We start from the raw sequence: 9,323 nt of genomic DNA on the forward strand, positions 1-9,323 counted from the left end.
CAAATGGGCAGGCTGAAGTCTCAAATAGAGAACTAAAACGAATCCTGGAACGGACTGTAAGTACCCGTAGAAGAGATTGGGCAAGAAGTCTAGATGATGCTCTGTGGGCATACAGAACAGCATTCAAGACCCTTATAGGGACCTCTCCTACCAACTTGTGTATAGAACAGCCTGCCATCTGCCAGTGGAACTAGAACACAAAGCCTACTGGGCAACCAGATTCCTCAACCTTGATGCTAAGGTAGCTGGAGAGAAAAGATTACTCTAGTTGAATGAGCTGGAGGAGTTCAGACTCAATGCTTTCGAAAATGCTAAAATTTACAAAGAGAAAGCAAAAAGATGGAATGACAAAAAGTTATCATCTAGAGTCTTTGAACCAGGGCAGAAGGTTCTGCTGTTTAACTCTAGACTCATATTGTTCCCTGGGAAATTGAAATCCCGGTGGAAAGGACCATATGTGATTACAAGTATGTCACCATATGGATATGTGGAGCTTCAGGATATTGATTCTGACAAAAAGTTCATTGTTAATGGACAGAGAGTCAAACATTATCTTTAAGGCAATGTTGAGCAAGAGTGCTCAAAACTGAGACTAAATTAACAGCTCAGTAAAAGTCCAACTAAAGACAGTAAAGAAGCGCTTTCTGGGAGGCAACCCAGTCATTATAAAAAAATTAGATGTTTATAACAATTATATAAGTCCATTTAATTTTGATGCTTTTCAGTGAACAAGTCAAGGAAATAAAGGTTCAGAACAAAAACAAAAGGAATCACAAAGAAAAAGAGCTCACTGGCGTTAAAACGCCAGTAAAGAGGCAATTTGGGTGTTAAACGCCAGAATGGCTACCATTATAGGCGTTTAATGCCAGTAAAGGTATCATTCTAGGCGTTAAACGTAAGAATAGGCAGCATTCTGGGCGTTTAACGCCAGAAATGGCAGCATTCTGGGCATTCAGAAAAACACCTAGTAAAGAAGGATTTCTGGTGTTTAACGCCAGCCAGGGTACCTGGCTGGGCGTTAAACGCCCAAAATGGTCACCAGATGGGCGTTAATGCCAGAATGGCTATCATTCTGGGCATTTAACGCCAGAACAGCTATGGGGAGGTAATTTCGTTTCCAATTCAAATTTTTTAGAATTTTCATGTTTTAATTCATAATTATCTGCATCAAAATATTACAAATATTCATTTTTTATTTCCATTCCCAAAAATTAATAATCTTGTAAACTCTTTTTAATTCTTTTTCAATTCTTTTTAATTCTTTCTCAAAATGTTTTTGAAAACTCATCTATCTTTCCAATTTCTTTTCAAATCTTTTTAATTCATTCATATTATCTTTTTCTTAGATGCATAAACGAAAATTCAGATTTAACTTCCTCATATCATTTTCAAATCTTTCATATTTTACTAATCATATCCTTTATCAATCATATCTTCCTATCTTATCTTTTCAAAAATAATTCGAAACCCATTCCCTCCCTCCTTTTAAATACACATTCAGCCAGCCCCTCTTCACCCATCATTCGAATCCTTCTCTCCATCTATTCATCTGTTTTCTTTTTATTTTGCTTGAGGACAAGCAAATCTCTAAGTTTAGTGTGATTTCCGTGGTCCCTGAGCTAAAACAAACGAATCTCATGGCTCCCAAAAGAAGACAAACCACTTCAAGAGGCAAGAAAGAAAGCAATCCAAAGCCACTGTGGATGCATGAGAATTTCTTCACCAAAGAACATGCAGACCATTACTTCAAAATTGTGTGCAGAAGATTAATGATCCCAGAAGTTAGGTTCAATCTGAAAGAAGATGAATACCCGGAGATCTAAAAACAGATTCGAAACAGGGGCTGGGAAGTCCTGGCCAATCTTGAGATACATGTTGGAAGAAACATGATCTAGGAATTCTATGCAAATCTGTGGATGACGGATAAGCAAAGATTAGAGGGAACTCCTTTCCACTCCTTTCGGACCATGGTTAGAGGGAAGATTATTTACTTCCACTTTGACAAGGTGAGAGAAGTTCTCAAGCTTCCTCAACTACAAGATAATCCAGAATCCTTTAATAGGAGAATGGCCAAAGATAAAAGGCTAGATCAAGTTCTAGAGGACATATGCCTCCCTGGAACTGAGTGGATTACCAATACAAAAGGTGTCCCAAACTAGCTAAAGAGAGGAGATCTCAAACTAGTTGCTAGAGGTTGGCTAGATTTCATTGGGCGTTCTATACTCCCAACCAGCAACCGTTCTGAAGTCACTGTCAAGGGAGCAGTAATGATTCACTGTATTATGCTGGGGAAAGAAGTAGAGATTCATCAGCTGATTCCTGGTGAAATTTACATATTTGCAAACAAGGAATCCACTGATGCTAAATTGGCTTACCCAAGCTTGATCAGTCTGTTATGTAAAGATGCGGGGGTACAAATAGGCGTGGATGAATATATCCCAGTTGAACGCCCAATCACCAAAAAGGTGATGGATGGACCTCAAGTTTAAGACAACCCCATCAAAAGAAGGGCGCATGAGCTCCTCCCAGAAATTCCTCAATTTGAGGATTGGGCCCGCTTAGAAGCATCTGTTACCAAGCTGCAAGAGGCTATGGATCAACTCAAAGAAGAGCAGTAGAATCAAAATAGCATGATCTGCAAACTGCTTGATGCTACAATTTTAAGAAATTGCACGATCGGCAAAAATTCCTTCCGGCAAGTGCACCGGTTATCGTCAAGTAAAAACTCACAATAGAGTGAGGTCGAATCCCACAAGGATTGGTTGAGTGAGCAATTCGGATTAGAAGTGTGTTCTAGTTGAGCGGAATCAAGATTTAGATGAGAATTGCGGAATGTAAAATTGCATGAATTAAAGAGCGAGAAGCTAAATTGCTGAAATTAAAAAGGGATCGGGGTGATTGCATGAATTTAATTGCAGAATGTAAAGAGAAGTGATAGATCAGAAATGGGGAATTCATTGGGTTTCAGGAGATATTGAGATCTCCGAATCAAACATTTTTTTTTTCCTTCCTCAACCAATGCATTCATTGAATTTTGCTTGGCAATCTTATATGATTGGATCCCAATCCCTTGGCTCACCAATTCTCTCTAAAAACAAACAAATTCCCAATCCCTTGGTTTAAATGTTCATAAGAAGAGATGATGCTCGATCACTGATTATACCACACAGTTTCATGAACCACAATTTGGTAGGATTACATGTCACAATATCCATCCAAACCCCAATCCAATTCGCTGTGAGAAAGCTTCTCTAGCATGAATCCTCCATTCCTTTCCCAAGGTTCCGAAGGATTCCAATTATGGATAGTTTCTTTCCCAAGACAACTAACCAATGGAATTAGATCGAGAAGCTTTCTAACAAAATTCAAGAGAAAAGATTGAAGAAGAAGATAAAAACTATTATTGATTCATTGAATTACAATAGAGCTCCCTAACCCAATGAAAGGGGTTTAGTGAGTCATAGCTCTGAATTCAATTACAAAAAGTATGAAAACTAGAAAAAGTGATCCCCCAAAATTCCCCCCGAGTACCAACCAACTTAAATTCTATCCTATTTATACACTTTCTAAATTGAGCTTCTGTTGTGTTTCTTGGGCTTTGAGGCCTTTCCCTGTTTCCTTTTGCTTTGGGTTTATGATCCATAATCCTGATGAGGCTGCTGATCCAATTCTGTAACATTCACTGAGCCAACTTAGTGATAATCAAGTAATGACACATGACTCAACAATTTGAAATTCCAGACTCATCAATTCTTCAGGCCCAATCCCATAAACCATGATATTCAATTGGGTTTCATACCAGAGTACGTTTAAGTTAATGTTTGTGCTCAAATGCTAACTTAAACTGCAATATCTTTGGCCCAGAAACCTTTTCAATTAGTGGCGTTTAAGTTGCAGTTTAAGCTTAAACTGCAACTTAAACGTTGGACACTCCTGGAGGTGGTATAATTCAAGCACGTTTAAGCTTCAGTTTAAGGTTAAACTGAAGCTTAAACGTGGAAATGGAAGAAGGCAAGTCTGGAGTGTGGAGTTGTCGAACACGTTTAAGCTTCAGTTTAAGGTTAAACTGAAGCTTAAACGTGGAAATGGAAGAAGGCAAGTCTGGAGTGTGGATTGTCGAACACGTTTAAGCTTCAGTTTAAGGTTAAACTGAAGCTTAAACGTGGAAATGAAGAAAGCAACCCTGGAGGAGAATGGTCGAACACGTTTAAGCTCCAGTTTAAGCTTAAACTGGAGCTTAAACGTGGAAATGGCTCCCTGGTGCATTTCTCATTTCTGGCGTTTAACTTCCAGTTTAAGGTTAAACTAGAGGTTAAACGCCACTTTCAGCTTTTCCTCAGCTTTCATGATTTTGGCGTTTAAGCTCTAGTTTAAGCTTAAACTGGAGCTTAAACGCCACTGATAGTTCCCAGCATTATATGGCTTGGTAGTTTGAGTTCCAGTTTAAGCTTAAACTGGAACTTAAACTCCACATGTGATATTCAAGCTTCCTTTATTGATTTTGTTGCTTCCTTGCCTAGCCTCTTCTTCCCTGAAATCATCCAAACAACTGCATCAAAGTCTTGCAAAATTTCATGAGAAATCTTCCATTCATAGCATTCAAGTAATATAACTAAAAACTCATGGAATTTGCATCAAAATCATACTGTTTGGATGGTTCATTGCTTTGTTATTCATTTAACCATTCTTGGTTACTTTAAGCTCAAGAAAATGCATAAAACAACTAAAACTAACAGAAAAATACTAGTGAAACTAGCCTAAGATGCCTTGGCATCACAACACCAAACTTAATGCTTGCTTGTCCCTAAGCAAGTCCTGAGTTATTTGAGAGGAAAGTATGAAACAGAAAGCAATTACATTGGCTATATTAGCAAGCATTTGAAGTTCATCAAAAGGGTTTTATGCAGAAAGTTGCAGCATCACTTTTTCATTCTTATCAGGTAAGATTATCACTTTTTCATTGCATCCATCAAACACTGCTATGGCCTCTTGTTATTCTTATGTCCTTGGCACTTTTCTCTTCTTTGTTTTTCTTTTCTTTTTCTTAGAGCTCCTTTGCTCCTTGTTTGCTTAGTGTCATGTGTTGCACAAGCCTTTGGCATTTTCTTTTTCTTATCAGTGCACTACACATATCCACTACAGGTATTTTAGTTCACATTTCTTCTTGAGACATTGGTGCCCAGCACCTCTTTGTGTGACTAAATATTTTGTATTTAGGTTGCTCTTGATAATGGACTTTTGGTTGATAATCCCGGGTTAGTTAACCCAAGTTACCAAGTGTTGAAACACTCCTCAGAACCTATTCATCCAAGCATATCCTTAATACATAAACACCACAGGCATTTGTCTCAGAAGTTCAAACCATTGGTGCCTAGCTTATTTTCTCAAAATTTTTTTTTTTTTTGGTTGCCCTTTTTCAGTGGCTTTTTCTTCTTCTTTTTCTTTCTTTTTCATGGCCAAAGACATTTATTCATCAAGATCCATAGACAGTATTCAAACTTCTACACAAAAATGATAATTCTACACTCAATTTCCAGTGATCTGACTAAACAATCAAGCATGCATACCACCACTTAATTCTACTTAATTTGTCACTAATTGAGCCAAGCTACTTTTGTTCAAACTTTTCTTTTATTTTTGGAAAACAGAACAAGCATGGCAAGCATTTGTTTAAGAAGGTGAAGTTATATCCAAACATCTAGGCATTCACTTTATTCAAAGCAGTAAACAGACAAACATACTAGAAATTTCACATAAAACTTAAATGACTTAAAATGAAAGAAAGCTCATAAAGACACTTCACAAACTATTATTTGATTATTAAGGAACAAGACCACCTCTCATTTGTTGCTTGGTTCTTCTTGACTCTTGGGGTCCTGTTTCTTCTTGCTTCTTGTCTCTCTTTGACCACTTGTACTTCCTTTGTCTTTTCTTATGAGCTTTGTCCAGAATCCAGCTTTTTTCATTGTTTCTTCAACTCTTTCTTCAAGGATCACTGCCTTTTTCATTTCTCCTTCTTTCCTCCCCTTTTGTCTTTTTCATCCATTCTTATCCTTCCTTTTGTACCTGCACAAACAAACAACTTTGATATCATTTTTTTCGGTCCATGTGAATAATGAATAGTACTTGTACATGTTTTTCCTTCTTTTTGAATTGTAAATCAATGATTGACTTCCTGAGCTTATAGCCGTGACTCTTGTATTTATGCACACTTATTACTGGACACCAAACTTAGTGTTTGGTAATGTCTCCTGATGACATGAAATCCATGTTGGTTGTCCTTAATGAATGTGCATAATTCTAATAAATCATAGTCACTTTGGCTCTTTGATCCTAAACAATTTTACTACCTAAAGTAATTGAAATCAAAGTATTAAAACATGCAAATGGTATACTTGTCATGAATTTCTAAATCCAGAGGAACTTCTTGCTTTTCATTAACTGTGTTTAAAGAGGAACACCAAACTTAATGTTTGGTTGTGCACTTTGAATGAAAGATTGAATACAATTTGAATAAAATTTGGTGTGCCTTCAGGCACACCAAACTTAGAGACCAATTGTATTTTACATGCAATGTTTAGTGCACTCTTTCAACAGTTGTCCTGAGGATTCAAGTTCATGCATAAGAAACCATGCTTTATTAGATGCAAAGCAAAACAATAAAGAGTAAGGATACTAAAACATGGGTTGCCTCCCATGAAGCGCTTCTTTAACGTCACTAGCTTGATGGTTGCCCCTTGTTAGGGTGGATTGTAGTGCTTGATGTCCTCTCCTCTCACTATGAAAACGTCCCCATTTGATTCCTTCATGATTTCCAAATGTTCCATAGAAAGAACTTTCCTGATTGTGAACACTTGAGGGAGCTGGGAAGGAATGGTTTTGAGGCCAGGTGGGATTGGCAGATAATGACTTGATATCACTTTATCTCCCGGAGAGAAACCTTCAGTGGGAATTTTCTTGTTTCTCCACCCTCTTGGCAATTTCTTTACAATTCTTCCCTTTCTCTTGAGGATTTCTTCATTGACCCTTATGCCAGGAGGATCCTTCTGATCTGTTTCTATTGATTCTTGTGGCTTTAACTCTTGCAATTCTTGTTTGCCTTCCAAGGACTGTTTCAGAGTTTCAGCTGCTGGATTGCTTTCCTCCAAACACAGATGGCTACTATCATCCTTAGGCTTTTCAGGTTCTGGTTCAGGCTCAGATGCAGGTTTGAAAACATTGAAAATGAGCTGTTCATCATGTATTCTCAAAATTAGCTCTCCTTGTTCTACATCTATGAGCGCTCTAGCAGTGGCTAGAAATGGCCTTCCCAGAATGATAGGGTGTAGGTAGCTTTCCTCCATGTCCAAAATGACAAAGTCTGTGGGGAAGAAATAATTTCCCACTTTCACCAGCACATTCTCAACTACCCCTTCAGCTTGCTTCTGAGTTTTGTCAGCCAGTTGTATGATTACATCAGTGGATCTCACCTCATTCAGTTGTAGCCTCTTCATAAGAGTCAGAGGCATCACATTTATGCTAGCTCCTAGATCACAGAATCCTCTGTCAATTTTTGTTTCCCCTATGATGCAGGGGATATGAAAACTTCCTGGGTCTGTTTTCTTAGAGACTATGTCCTTCTTGATAAGGGCACTGCATTCTTTGTTCATTATTACAGTTTGTCCTCCCTTCAAAACTCTTTTCTTGCTCAGCAATTCCTTTAAATACTTGATATGTGTAGGCATCTGCTGGAGAATCTCAAGAAAGGGAATATTGATATGGAGAGACTTAAATGTCTCTAAAAACCTTGAATAGGTTTTCCCTTTTTCACCTCCTCCTAACCTCTGAGGAAATGGTGCTTTTGGTTGGTATGTTTCCAGCATGCCTTTTTGCAGTTCCTTGGCTTGCTCAGTTTCACTTTCCTGCTTAGCTTCTTCCACACCTTCCTTCAAGATTTCTGGCTCCTGTTCTGAGGGTCTGATTCCTTCTTCTTCTGAGACTTCCTTCAATATGGTGATGGCCTTGCATTCTTCCCATCTCACTCCCTTTTGTTCCCCTTTAGGATTCTTTTCTGTGTCACTAGGGAACACTGCAGTTGACTTGGGGGCCTGTTGAGATAGCTCTCCTACTTGAGACTCCATCCTCTTGAGTTTTTCACCATGGTTCCTTAAGGTAGATCTCACATCATCCCTAAAGCTTTTCAACTCACTTATGTCCTGACCCATGTTTGCCAGCATTCTTTCTATCCTGTTTAATTGATCTTGAAATTGTTGGTTCGGATTAGGTTGGATAGGTTGATTATTTTGGCCATGATATGATGGTTGGGAGTAAGTGTTTTGTGTGGCTTGGTATGATCTTTGGTTGGAGTTTTGGTACGTGGACTTGTTATGTTGGTTTTGCTGGTTTCCCCACCCAAAGTTTGGGTGGTTTTTCCAGCCTGGGTTGTAAGTGTTGGAATGTGGATCATATGGTTGCCTTTGTTGATTTCCTACATAATTGGCCTCTTCCCAATCACCTCCTTCAGTGCTTACTTCCTCTTGATCTTGTGTGTGTATTGCAGCCACTTGCTTTGTTTCTAATTTCCTGGTGAGCTCTGCTAGTTGCTTGGCAAACACCTTGTTTTGGGCTAAAATTGTATCAACATGGTTCAGCTCCATGACTCCCTTAGTGTTGTGTCTCTCTGAAGCATAGTAGTACTCATTCTCAGCCACTGTCTCAATCACTTCAATGGCTTCTTCCACAGTCTTTTTCCTGTTCAATGAACCTCCTGATGAATGGTCTACAGCCTTCCTTGATTCATAAGAAAGTCCATCATAGAAAATATGCAATTGCACCCAGTCATGGAACATGTCTGGTGGGCATTTCCTTGTCAAATCCTTGAACCTCTCCCATGCCTCGTAGAGAGTTTCACCATCTTGTTGTCTAAAAGTCTGAACCTCAGATCGAAGCCTATTGACCTTTTGTGGGGGGTAGAAACGTGCCAGAAACTTACTTTCCACCTCATCCCAAGTTGTTAGGCTCCCCCTTGGGAATGATTCCAGCCACTTAGCTGCCTTGTCCCTAAGTGAAAATGGGAACAAGAGCAGTTTATAGGTATCTTCCTGGACTCCATTGGACTTCACAGTGTCACAAATTCTCAGGAATTTTGTGAGATGTTGGTTTGGATCTTCATTAGCACTCCCACCAAATGAACAATGATCCTCCACAAGTGATATTAGCTGTGGTTTGAGTTCAAAATTGTTGGCCTGAATGGGTGGTTTCTGAATGCTGCTACCACAATTCCCAGAGGTTGGGTTTATGTATGAACCAAGAACCCTCCTCTCGGGAATGGCATTGTTTCCATC

General features: G+C 38.8%; 1 non-coding gene across 1 annotated transcript; it reads left to right on the forward strand.

Annotated features, from left to right (window-relative positions):
• Positions 1–8,826: 8,826 nt before the first annotated feature.
• Positions 8,827–8,930, forward strand: LOC112724438 (small nucleolar RNA R71). The gene has a single exon (XR_003163600.1). It is a non-coding gene; the product is annotated as a small nucleolar RNA R71 (small nucleolar RNA).
• The last annotated feature ends 393 nt before the right edge of the window (positions 8,931–9,323 follow it).

The sequence above is a fragment of the Arachis hypogaea genome, chromosome 11 (genome assembly GCF_003086295.3).
Source record: "Arachis hypogaea cultivar Tifrunner chromosome 11, arahy.Tifrunner.gnm2.J5K5, whole genome shotgun sequence".
Lineage (NCBI taxonomy): Eukaryota > Viridiplantae > Streptophyta > Magnoliopsida > Fabales > Fabaceae > Arachis > Arachis hypogaea.